Below are 13,720 nucleotides of genomic sequence, written 5' to 3'. Positions count from 1 at the left end.
GGTGAGTGAGTGGGTGGGTGAGTGGGTGGGTGGGTGAGTGGGTGTCTGAGTGAGTGAGTGGGTGGGTGAGTGGGTGAGTGGGTGTCTGAGTGGGTGAGTGGGTGGATGAGTGGGTGGGTGGGTAGGTGAGTGGGTGGGTGAGTGGGTGGGTGGGTGAGTGGGTGAGTGGGTGTCTGAGTGGGTGAGTGAGTGGGTGGGTGGGTGAGTAGGTGAGTGAGTGAGTGGGTGGGTGAGTGGGTGGGTGGGTGAGTGGGTATCTGAGTGAGTGAGTGGGTGGGTGAGTGGGTGAGTGGGTAAGTGGGTGTCTGAGTGGGTGAGTGAGTGGGTGGGTGGGTTAGTAGGTGGGTGGGTGAGTGGGTGTCTGAGTGGGTGAGTGAGTGAGTGGGTGGGTGAGTGGGTGAGTGGGTGTCTGAGTGGGTGAGTGAGTGGGTGGGTGGGTGAGTGAGTGAGTGAGTGGGTGGGTGAGTGGGTGGATGGGTGAGTGGGTGTCTGAGTGAGTGAGTGGGTGGGTGAGTGGGTGAGTGGGTGTCTGAGTGGGTGAGTGGGTGGGTGGGTGGGTGAGTAGGTGGGTGGGTGGGTGAGTGAGTGAGTGTGTGAGTGAGTGGGTGGGATAGTGGGTGAGTGGGTGGGTGGGTGAGTGAGTGGGTGGGTGAGTGGGTGGGTGAGTGGGTGTCTGAGTGAGTGAGTGGGTGGGTGAGTGGGTGAGTGGGTGTCTGAGTGGGTGAGTGGGTGGATGAGTGGGTGGGTTTGTGGGTGAGTGGGTGAAGGTCCACCGAGTGGGCGAGCGAGCGAGCTCATTCACTCACCCACTCACTCACCCACTCACTCACCCATTCACTCAACCACAAAACCACTCACTCAACCACTCACTCACCCACTCACTCAACCACTCACTCACCCACTCACTCAACCACTCACGCACCCACTCACTCACCCACTCACTCACCCATTCACTCAACCACACAGCCACTCACTCAACCACTCACTCACCCACTCACCCACTCATTCACTCAACTACAGAGCCACTCACTCAACCACTCACCCATTCACCCACTCACTCACTCAACCACCCACCCACCCACTCACCCACCCACCCAATCACCCACCCACTCACCGACCCACCCACCCACTCACCCACCCACCCACCCACTCACCCACCCACCCACCCACTCACCCACCCACCCACCCACCCACCCACTCACCCACCCACTCACCCACCCACCCACTCACTCACTCACCCACTCATTCACTCACTCACCCATTCACTCAACCACTCACTCACCCACCTACCCACCCACTCACTCACCCACCCACCCACCCACCCACCCACCCACCCACTCACTCACCCACCCACCCACCCACCCACTCACCCACCCACCCATCCACTCACTCACCCACCCACCCACTCACCCACCCACTCACTCACTCACTCACCCACCCACCCACCCACCCACCCACCCACCCACTCACCCACCCACCCACCCACCCACTCACCCACTCACCCATCCACCCACCCACTCACCCACCCACCCACCCACTCACCCACCCACCCACTCACTCACTCACTCATCCACCCACTCACTCACTCACCCACCGACCCACCCACTCACTCACCCACCCACCCACTCACTCACCCACCCACCCACCCACTCACTCACTCACTCACCCACCCACCCACTCACTCACTCACCCACCCACCCACTCACTCACCCACCCACCCACCCACTCACTCACTCACTCACCCACCCACCCACCCACCCACCCACCCACTCACTCACCCACCCACTTACCCACCCACCCCCCCACTCACCCACCAACCCACCCACTCACCCACCCACCCACCCACTCACTCACTCACCCACCCACCCACCCACCCACCCACTCACTCACTCACTCACCCACCCACCCACCCACCCACTCACTCACCCACCCACCCACTCACCCACCCACCCACTCACTCACTCACCCACCTACCCACCCACTCACTCACCCACCCACCCACCCACTCACTCACCCACCCACCCACCCACTCACTCACTCACCCACCCACCCACCCACTCACCCACCCACCCATCCACTCACTCACCCACCCACCCACTCACCCACCCACCCACTCACTCACTCACTCACCCACCCACTCACTCACTCACTCACCCACCCACCCACTCACTCACCCACCCACCCATCCACTCACTCACCCACCCACCCACCCACTCACCCACCCACTCACTCACTCACCCACCCACTCACTCACCCACTCACCCATCCACCCACCCACTCACTCACCCACCCACCCATCCACTCACTCACCCACCCACCCACTCACCCACCCACCCACTCACTCACTCACTCACCCACCCACTCACTCACTCACCCACCCACCCACTCACTCACCCACCCACCCATCCACTCACTCACCCACCCACCCACCCACTCACCCACCCACTCACTCACTCACCCACCCACTCACTCACCCACTCACCCATCCACCCACCCACTCACTCACCCACCCACCCACTCACCCATCCACCCACCCACCCACTCACCCACCCACCCACCCACTCACCCACTCACCCACCCACCCACCCACTCACCCATCCACCCACCAACCAAAAAGAATCGATTCCATATGGAAATAAAATCCGGCAAAAGATTCTGCGGGAATCGATCCATCCTTTCGGACGTCAACGCAAGAATCGAACATCTGGAATCGAATTACTTCCCCATAACTCATAACGATTTCACATTTCCCATTGACCTCAACGTGGGAATCGATTCATATTAAATCGACACCTATCAACACCACCGCGGCAAAGACAAAGATCCCCCAGGTAGCCTCTAGCAGAGCTGAAGGGGCAAGTGCTGTTAGTAGCACAAAGACAAATATCCCCCAGGTAGCCTCTAGCAGGGCTGTAGGGGCAAGTGCTGATAGTAGCAAAGATCCCCCAGGTAGCCTCTAGCAGGCTGTAGGGGCAAGTGCTGTTAGTAGCACAAAGACAAAGATCCCCCAGGTAGCCTCTAGCAGGGCTGCAGGGGCAAGTGCTGTTAGTAGCACAAAGACAAAGATCCCCCAGGTAGCCTCTAGCAGGGCTGTAGGGGCAAGTGCTGATAGTAGCAAAGATCCCCCAGGTAGCCTCTAGCAGGGCTGTAGGGGCAAGTGCTGTTACACATTCACACACACACAGGCAAAGATCCCCCAGGTAGCCTCTAGCAGGCTGTAGGGGCAAGTGCTGATAGTAGCACAAAGACAAAGACCCCCCAGGTAGCCTCTAGCAGGGCTGTAGGGGCAAGTGCTGATAGTAGCAAAGATCCCCCAGGTAGCCATCACAACCATCACCACCAACACCAGCATCACCATCATCACCACCACCATCATCACCACCATCACCACCATCACCAGCATCCCCATCATCACCATCATCACCACCATCATCACCACCACCATCACAACCATCACCATCATCCCCATCATCACCATCATCACCACCACCATCACAACCATCACCATCATCACCACCATCACCACCATCACAACAACCATCACCACCACCACCATCACAATCATCACAATCATCATCACAATCATCATCACCACCACCATCATCACCACCATCATCACCATCATCACCACCATCACCAGCATCCCCATCATCACCATCATCACCACCACCATCACCACCATCACAACCATCACCACCACCATCACCAGCATCCCCATCATCACCATCATCACCACAACCATCACCACCATCACCACCACCATCACAACCATCACCACCATCACCACAACCATCACCATCATCACCACCATCACCACAACCATCACAACAACCATCACAACAACCATCAACACAACAACCATCATCAACTTACTTCAATACTGAGGATCCGAGTCGATTGGAAAGAGACAGACACACACAGAGACACAGAGAGAGAGACACACACAGAGTCACAGAGACAGACACAGAGACAGACACAGAGTCACACACAGAGACACAGAGACACACACAGAGAGACACACACAGAGACACAGAGACACACACAGACACACACACACACACAGAGACACAGAGAGAGAGAGAGAGAGACACACACAGAGACACACACACACAGACACACAGAGAGAGACACACAGAGAAAGAGACACACACACAGAGACACACACAGAGAGACACACACAGAGACACACACAGAGACACAGAGACACACACAGAGAGACACACACAGAGACACAGAGACACACACAGACACACACACACACACAGAGACACAGAGAGAGAGAGAGAGAGACACACACAGAGACACACACACACAGACACACAGAGAGAGACACACAGAGAAAGAGACACACACACAGAGACACACACAGAGAGACACACACAGAGACACACACAGAGACACAGAGACACACACAGAGAGACACACACAGAGACACAGAGACACACACAGACACACACACACACACAGAGACACAGAGAGAGAGAGAGAGAGACACACACAGAGACACACACACACAGACACACAGAGAGAGACACACAGAGAAAGAGACACACACACAGAGACACACACAGAGAGACACACACAGAGACACACAGAGAGATACACACACAGAGAGAGAGACACACACACACACAGAGACACACACAGAGAGACACACACAGAGAGACACACACAGAGACACACACAGAGACACAGAGACACACACACACAGAGAGAGAGACACACACAGAGAGACACACACACACACAGAGACACACACAGAGAGACACACACACAGAGACACACACAGAGACACACACAGAGACACAGAGACACACACAGAGAGACACACACAGAGACACACACACACAGAGAGACAGAGACACAGAGAGACAGAGACACAGAGACACAGAGACTCACACAGAGACACACACAGAGACACACACAGACACACAGAGACACACACAGACACACACACACACAGAGACACACACACAGACACACACACAGACACACACACAGAGACACACACAGACACACACAGAGACACACACAGAGACACACACAGAGACACACACAGAGACACAGAGACACACACACACAGACACACACAGAGACACACACAGAGACACACACACAGAGAGAGACACAGAGACACACACAGAGAGACACACACAGAGACACACACACACAGACACACACAGAGAGACACACACACAGAGACACACACAGAGACACAGAGACACACACAGAGACACACACACAGAGACACAGAGACACACACAGAGACACAGAGACACACACAGAGACACACACACAGAGAGAGACACAGAGACACACACACAGACACACACAGAGACACACACAGAGACACACACACACAGAGAGACACAGAGACACACACAGAGACACAGAGACACACACAGAGACACACACACACAGAGAGACACAGAGACACACACACAGACACACACAGAGACACACACAGAGACACACACACAGAGAGAGACACAGAGACACACACAGAGACACAGAGACACACACAGAGAGACACAGAGACGCAGGTCGCAGTCTGCGTTTCGTGAGAAGTGCGCGCCGAGTGAGAATGCACCACTTCAACTCGCCCCCCGCGGCCTTTTAAAAATGGCCGCGGCGTCGCGGTGCATGGAGGAAGAGACATGCACCGCGACCACCACCATAGACACACACACAGAGACCCATAGAGACTCATAGAGACCCATAGAGACTCATAGAGACCCATAGAGACTCATAGAGACCCATAGAGACACACAGAGACACACAGAGACCCATAGAGACCCATAGAGACTCATAGAGACACACAGAGACACACAGAGACCCATAGAGACCCATAGAGACCCACAGAGACCCATAGAGACCCATAGAGACCCATAGAGACTCATAGAGACACACAGAGACTCATAGAGACCCATAGAGACCCATAGAGACACACAGAGACCCATAGAGACTCATAGAGACTCATAGAGACACACAGAGACCCATAGAGACCCATAGAGACTCATAGAGACCCATAGAGACACACAGAGACCCATAGAGACCCACAGAGACCCATAGAGACTCATAGAGACCCATAGAGACACACAGAGACCCATAGAGACTCATAGAGACCCATAGAGACACACAGAGACACACAGAGACTCATAGAGACTCATAGAGACTCATAGAGACACACAGAGACTCATAGAGACCCATAGAGACTCATAGAGACCCATAGAGACACACAGAGACCCATAGAGACCCATAGAGACCCATAGAGACTCATAGAGACACACAGAGACCCATAGAGACCCATAGAGACTCATAGAGACCCATAGAGACACATAGAGACCCATAGAGACCCACAGAGACACACAGAGACCCATAGAGACTCATAGAGACCCATAGAGACCCATAGAGACCCATAGAGACTCATAGAGACTCATAGAGACACATAGAGACCCATAGAGACCCATAGAGACTCATAGAGACTCATAGAGACACATAGAGACCCATAGAGACCCACAGAGACACACAGAGACCCATAGAGACCCATAGAGACCCATAGAGACTCATAGAGACACACAGAGACCCATAGAGACTCATAGAGACCCATAGAGACACACAGAGACCCATAGAGACTCATAGAGACACACAGAGACCCATAGAGACTCATAGAGACCCATAGAGACACACAGAGACCCATAGAGACACACAGAGACCCATAGAGACTCATAGAGACCCATAGAGACTCATAGAGACACACAGAGACCCATAGAGACTCATAGAGACCCATAGAGACCCATAGAGACCCATAGAGACTCATAGAGACTCATAGAGACACATAGAGACCCATAGAGACCCATAGAGACTCATAGAGACTCATAGAGACACATAGAGACCCATAGAGACCCACAGAGACACACAGAGACCCATAGAGACCCATAGAGACCCATAGAGACTCATAGAGACACACAGAGACCCATAGAGACTCATAGAGACCCATAGAGACACACAGAGACCCATAGAGACTCATAGAGACACACAGAGACCCATAGAGACTCATAGAGACCCATAGAGACACACAGAGACCCATAGAGACACACAGAGACCCATAGAGACCCATAGAGACCCATAGAGACCCATAGAGACCCATAGAGATACACAGAGACCCATAGAGACTCATAGAGACCCATAGAGACACACAGAGACCCATAGAGACACACAGAGACCCATAGAGACCCATAGAGACCCATAGAGACTCATAGAGACACACAGAGACCCATAGAGACTCATAGAGACCCATAGAGACACACAGAGACCCATAGAGACACACAGAGACCCATAGAGACCCATAGAGACCCATAGAGACCCATAGAGATACACAGAGACCCATAGAGACTCATAGAGACCCATAGAGACACACAGAGACCCATAGAGACACACAGAGACCCATAGAGACCCATATAGACCCATAGAGACCCATAGAGACTCATAGAGACACACAGAGACCCATAGAGACTCATAGAGACCCATAGAGACACACATAGACCCATAGAGACACACAGAGACCCATAGAGACCCATAGAGACCCATAGAGACCCATAGAGACCCATAGAGACACACAGAGACCCATAGAGACACATAGAGACTCATAGAGACCCATAGAGATACACAGAGACCCATAGAGACTCATAGAGACTCATAGAGACCCATAGAGACACACAGAGACCCATAGAGACCCATAGAGATACACAGAGACCCATAGAGACACACAGAGACTCATAGAGACACACAGAGACACACAGAGACCCATAGAGACACATAGAGACTCATAGAGACCCATAGAGACACATAGAGACTCATAGAGACTCATAGAGACCCATAGAGACACATAGAGACCCATAGAGACTCATAGAGACCCATAGAGACACACAGAGACACACAGAGACCCATAGAGACTCATAGAGACCCATAGAGACACACAGAGACCCATAGAGACACACAGAGACACATACAGACACACAGAGACCCATAGAGACCCATAGAGACACACAGAGACCCATAGAGACACACAGAGACCCATAGAGACACACAGAGACACATAGAGACACACAGAGACTCATAGAGACCCATAGAGACACACAGAGACCCATAGAGACACACAGAGACCCATAGAGACACACAGAGACACATAGAGACACACAGAGACACATACAGACACACAGAGACCCATAGAGACCCATAGAGACACACAGAGACCCATAGAGACACATAGAGACCCATAGAGACACATAGAGACTCATAGAGACTCATAGAGACACACAGAGACCCATAGAGACACATAGAGACCCATAGAGACCCATAGAGACTCATAGAGACACACAGAGACCCATAGAGACACATAGAGACCCATAGAGACCCATAGAGACTCATAGAGACACACAGAGACCCATAGAGACCCATAGAGACACACAGAGACCCATAGAGACCCATAGAGACACACAGAGACCCATAAAGACACACAGAGACTCATAGAGACACACAGAGACCCATAGAGACCCATAGAGACACACAGAGACCCATAAAGACACACAGAGACTCATAGAGACACACAGAGACCCATAGAGACTCATAGAGACTCATAGAGACCCATAGAGACTCATAGAGACTCATAGAGACACACAGAGACCCATAGAGACCCATAGAGACTCATAGAGACCCATAGAGACTCATAGAGACACACAGAGACCCATAGAGACCCATAGAGACACACAGAGACCCATAGAGACCCATAGAGACACACAGAGACCCATAGAGACCCATAGAGACACACAGAGACCCATAGAGACCCATAGAGACCCATAGAGACTCATAGAGACACACAGAGACCCATAGAGACCCATAGAGACACACAGAGACCCATAGAGACCCATAGAGACACACAGAGACCCATAAAGACACACAGAGACTCATAGAGACACACAGAGACCCATAGAGACTCATAGAGACTCATAGAGACACACAGAGACCCATAGAGACACATAGAGACACACAGAGACCCATAGAGACCCATAGAGACACACAGAGACCCATAGAGACCCATAGAGACACACAGAGACCCATAAAGACACACAGAGACTCATAGAGACACACAGAGACCCATAGAGACTCATAGAGACCCATAGAGACTCATAGAGACTCATAGAGACACACAGAGACCCATAGAAACCCATAGAGACTCATAGAGACCCATAGAGACACACAGAGACCCATAGAGACACACAGAGACCCATAGAGACCCATAGAGACCCATAGAGACCCATAGAGACACATAGAGACTCATAGAGACTCATAGAGACACACAGAGACCCATAGAGACACATAGAGACACACAGAGACCCATAGAGACCCATAGAGACCCATAGAGACCCATAGAGACACACAGAGACCCATAGAGACACACAGAGACTCATAGAGATACACAGAGACCCATAGAGATACACAGAGACCGATAGAGACCCATAGAGACTCATAGAGACACACAGAGACTCATAGAGACACACAGATACCCATAGAGACACACAGAGACTCATAGAGACACACAGAGACCCATAGAGACTCATAGAGACTCATAGAGACACACAGAGACTCATAGAGACACACAGAGACTCATAGAGACCCACAGAGACCCATAGAGACTCATAGAGACTCATAGAGACACACAGAGACCCATAGAGACTCATAGAGACTCATAGAGACACACAGAGACTCATAGAGACTCATAGAGACTCATAGAGACACACAGAGACTCATAGAGACACACAGAGACTCATAGAGACCCACAGAGACCCATAGAGATACACAGAGACCCATAGAGATACACAGAGACCCATAGAGATACACAGAGACCCATAGAGACACACAGACACACAGAGACCCATAGAGACACACAGAGACCCATAGAGACACACAGAGACTCATAGAGACACACAGAGACCCATAGAGACACACAGAGACCCATAGAGACCCATAGAGACACACAGAGACCCACAGAGACACACAGAGACCCACAGAGACCCACAGAGACCCATAGAGACACACAGAGACCCATAGAGACACACAGAGACCCACAGAGACCCATAGAGACACACAGAGACCCACAGAGACCCATAGAGACACACAGAGACCCACAGAGACCCATAGAGATACACAGAGACCCATAGAGACCCATAGAGACACACAGAGACACACAGAGACCCATAGAGACCCATAGAGACACACAGAGACCCACAGAGACACACAGAGACCCACAGAGACCCACAGAGACCCATAGAGACCCATAGAGATACACAGAGACCCACAGAGACAGACAGAGACCCACAGAGACCCACAGAGACACATAGAGACACATAGAGACCCATAGAGACCCATAGAGACACACAGAGACCCACAGAGACACATAGAGACCCACAGAGACCCATAGAGACCCATAGAGATACACAGAGACCCATAGAGACCCATAGAGACCCACAGAGACCCATAGAGACCCATAGAGACCCACAGAGACCCATAGAGACCCATAGAGACACACAGAGACACACAGAGACCCACAGCGACCCATATAGACCCATAGAGACACACAGAGACCCACAGAGACACACAGAGACTCATAGAGACCCACAGAGACACACAGAGACACACAGAGACTCATAGAGACCCACAGAGACACACAGAGACACACAGAGACCCATAGAGACACACAGAGACCCACAGCGACCCATATAGACCCATAGAGACACACAGAGACCCACAGAGACACACAGAGACTCATAGAGACCCACAGAGACACACAGAGACACACAGAGACTCATAGAGACCCACAGAGACACACAGAGACACACAGAGACCCATAGAGACACACTCCCCTTAATAAATGTGGTGTACCGGGTACTGCTCGCTGTGCAGTGAGTGATCAACACCGTCACGGCCACGTGACATTCAAAGCCAGTCACTCAGTCAGTCACTCAGTCACTCAGTCAGTCAGTCAGTCACTCACTCAGTTACTCACTCAGTCAGTCACTCAGTCAGTCACTCAGTCAGTCACTCAGTTAGTCAGTCACTCACTCAGTCACTCACTCAGTCAGTCACTCAATCAGTCACTCAGTCATTCACTCACTCACTCAGTCACTCAGTCACTCAGTCAGTCAGTCACTCAGTCAGTCAGTCACTCAGTCAGTCAGTCAGTCACTCACTCAGTCACTCAGTCAGTCAGTCACTCAGTCAGTCATTCACTCAGTCACTCAGTCAACCACTCACTCAGTCAGTCAGTCAGTCACTCAGTCACTCAGTCAGTCAGTCACTCAGTCAGTCACTCACTCAGTCACGCAGTCACTCAGTCAGTCACTCACTCACTCAGTCACTCAGTCACTCACTCAGTCAGTCACTCACTCAATCAGTAACTCAGTCACTCATTTACTTCCTTACTCACTAACCCACACATCCACCCACTCACTCACCCACTCACTCACTCACGCACCCACCCTTCCATTCACCCACTCACCTCCCACTCACCTCCCACTCACCCACCCACTCACTCACCCACCCACTCACTCACCCACCCACTCATGCACTCACCCATCCACTCACTCACCCATCCACTCACTCACCCACCCACTCACTCACCAACCCACTCACCACTCACCCACTCACCCACCCACTCACCCACCCACTCACCCACTCACCCACTCACTCACTCACCCACCCACTCACTCACTCACTCACCCACCCACCCACTCACCCACCCACTCACCCACCCATCCACCCACCCACTCACTCACCCACCCACCCACCCCCTCACCCACTCAGGAGGAGCTCAGTGTGCCCCCAGATCTCTCCACCATCGGCATGCGAAGACCTCTCTCACCCCCAGGCTACGTGCAGGTGGCATCATTGAGTCGGGAGAGAGAGAAGCCGAGCAAGAATGCATCCCGCAAAATGACCCTGATGAGATGTTGACTACCTCGCCTGGTGTACAGGAGGTCGTGGGTTCGAGGCTGAGATGTTGACTACCTCGCCTGGTGTACAGGAGGTCGTGGGTTCGATCCTGTGACCCTGATGAGATGTTGACTACCTCGCCTGGTGTACAGGAGGTCGTGGGATCGATCCTGTGACCCTGATGAGATGTTGACTACCTCGCCTGGTGTACAGGAGGTCGTGGGTTCGAGGCTGAGATGTTGACTACCTCGCCTGGTGTACAGGAGGTCGTGGGTTCGATCCTGTGACCCTGATGAGATGTTGACTACCTCGCCTGGTGTACAGGAGGTCGTGGGTTCGATCCTGTGACCCTGATGAGATGTTGACTACCTCGCCTGGTGTACAGGAGGTCGTGGGTTCGAGGCTGAGATGTTGACTACCTCGCCTGGTGTACAGGAAGTCGTGGGTTCGATCCTGTGACCCTGATGAGATGTTGACTACCTCGCCTGGTGTACAGGAGGTCGTGGGATCGATCCTGTGACCCTGATGAGATGTTGACTACCTCGCCTGGTGTACAGGAGGTCGTGGGTTCGAGGCTGAGATGTTGACTACCTCGCCTGGTGTACAGGAGGTCGTGGGTTCGATCCTGTGACCCTGATGAGATGTTGACTACCTCGCCTGGTGTACAGGAGGTCGTGGGTTCGATCCTGTGACCCTGATGAGATGTTGACTACCTCGCCTGGTGTACAGGAGGTCGTGGGTTCGATCCTGTGACCCTGATGAGATGTTGACTACCTCGCCTGGTGTACAGGAGGTCGTGGGTTCGAGGCTGAGATGTTGACTACCTCGCCTGGTGTACAGGAGGTCGTGGGTTCGATCCTGTGACCCTGATGAGATGTTGACTACCTCGCCTGGTGTACAGGAGGTCGTGGGTTCGATCCTGTGACCCTGATGAGATGTTGACTACCTCGCCTGGTGTACAGGAGGTCGTGGGTTCGATCCTGTGACCCTGATGAGATGTTGACTACCTCGCCTGGTGTACAGGAGGTCGTGGGTTCGATCCTGTGACCCTGATGAGATGTTGACTACCTCGCCTGGTGTACAGGAGGTCGTGGGTTCGATCCTGTGACCCTGATGAGATGTTGACTACCTCGCCTGGTGTACAGGAGGTCGTGGGTTCGATCCTGTGACCCTGATGAGATGTTGACTACCTCGCCTGGTGTACAGGAGGTCGTGGGTTCGAGGCTGAGATGTTGACTACCTCGCCTGGTGTACAGGAGGTCGTGGGTTCGATCCTGTGACCCTGATGAGATGTTGACTACCTCGCCTGGTGTACAGGAGGTCGTGGGTTCGATCCTGTGACCCTGATGAGATGTTGACTACCTCGCCTGGTGTACAGGAGGTCGTGGGATCGATCCTGTGACCCTGACTACCTCGCCTGGTGTACAGGAGGTCGTGGGTTCGATCCTGTGACCCTGATGAGATGTTGACTACCTCGCCTGGTGTACAGGAGGTCGTGGGTTCGATCCTGTGACCCTGATGAGATGTTGACTACCTCGCCTGGTGTACAGGAGGTCGTGGGTTCGATCCTGTGACCCTGATGAGATGTTGACTACCTCGCCTGGTGTACAGGAGGTCGTGGGTTCGATCCTGTGACCCTGATGAGATGTTGACTACCTCGCCTGGTGTACAGGAGGTCGTGGGTTCGAGGCTGAGATGTTGACTACCTCGCCTGGTGTACAGGAGGTCG

The 13,720-nt window shown here is 52.8% G+C and overlaps 1 pseudogene across 1 annotated transcript in view; it reads right to left on the bottom strand.

The window, feature by feature from the left end:
* LOC144955679 (uncharacterized) overlaps positions 1-4,848 on the bottom strand; it is a 28,616-nt pseudogene extending 23,768 nt beyond the window's left edge. Inside the window, exon 1 of the transcript XR_013641773.1 lies at positions 3,874-4,848. The product of XR_013641773.1 is annotated as an uncharacterized LOC144955679 (transcript). The remainder of the gene's footprint in view (positions 1-3,873) is intronic.
* Positions 4,849-13,720: the final 8,872 nt, after the last annotated feature.

Source organism: Lampetra fluviatilis, unplaced genomic scaffold (assembly GCF_964198595.1).
Source record: "Lampetra fluviatilis unplaced genomic scaffold, kcLamFluv1.1 SCAFFOLD_369, whole genome shotgun sequence".
NCBI classification, from domain to species: Eukaryota; Metazoa; Chordata; class Hyperoartia; order Petromyzontiformes; family Petromyzontidae; genus Lampetra; species Lampetra fluviatilis.
Note: the sequence above shows the minus strand (reverse complement) of the source record. Positions and strands in the feature narration are given on the sequence as shown.